This window comes from Corvus brachyrhynchos, unplaced genomic scaffold, assembly GCF_000691975.1.
Source record: "Corvus brachyrhynchos isolate BGI_N302 unplaced genomic scaffold, ASM69197v1 scaffold223, whole genome shotgun sequence".
Classification (NCBI taxonomy): Eukaryota; Metazoa; Chordata; class Aves; order Passeriformes; family Corvidae; genus Corvus; species Corvus brachyrhynchos.
The window spans coordinates 717,605-718,488 of record NW_008237174.1 but is presented as its reverse complement, the minus strand read 5'-3'; positions in this window follow the sequence as shown (position 1 = coordinate 718,488).

Sequence of the window (884 nt, the reverse complement as noted above, 5' to 3'; positions counted from 1 at the left end):
AAATGGAGGTCAGCAGCAGCATGCCGAGATGGCAGAGCCACCCCCCCCCTGGCCATACCCAGGGGAGGAGGAGGGTCTGCTGCCTCCCTGCCCCCCCAGTGCCACAGAGGCCACCTGCATGGGGCTGCTCTGGGTACTGGAGCATGGAAGGGTGCCTGGCTGTGGGGTGGTAGGGGAGATGCTCGGCTCGTTCCTTGTCCTCCCCGAGCCCTGATGCTGTCGCATGGGACCTGAGCAGGCAGCGGACCAGCTCACACGGGGTCTGCAGGATCTAGGGGAGGGGTCACTGCCCCGTGAGGGAAGAGGGGGAGGAGGAGGAGGAAGAGGAGGAGAAAGAAGCAGAGGAGTGAGACAATAGGGCAGGTGCAGGGCTGCTCCCTGGGAACCTGGATGACCAAGCGTGGAGCTCTGCACTAGCCCTGCACCCCGGGACCTGCCCCTTCAACAGCCAGCAGCCACTGCACTGGCCCGCAGTGACATGGCGGCCCTTGTCCAGCCACTCCACAGCGCAAGGTCACCGGCAGCTGCTCGTCCTTGGGGGCCAAGAAGAGTCCCAGCATCGCCGCACCTTTGCCAGCTACCCGCGGCGAGAGCCCCAGGTGGGGCATTCACCACTCCCTCCAGCGCTGCTGTCGCTAACTCTGAAGCATTATGATGATGACGCAAGATGGCTCAGCTGCATAACCAGAGCCATCCGCCCCGGAGGGAAGAGCAGGGTTGGCTCTGGGGTAACAAGGGGTTACTGTGCCCCCCGCCATGGGCTGCGGGGATGGCATCCTCCCCCTTCGCACCCTGGCTGGGGCCGGGGCGACAGAGGCGTCTCCTCGTCCGCGGGCAGGGCCCCCCCTCCCCAGCTGGATCCTTCTGGAAGACGGGGCGGCACC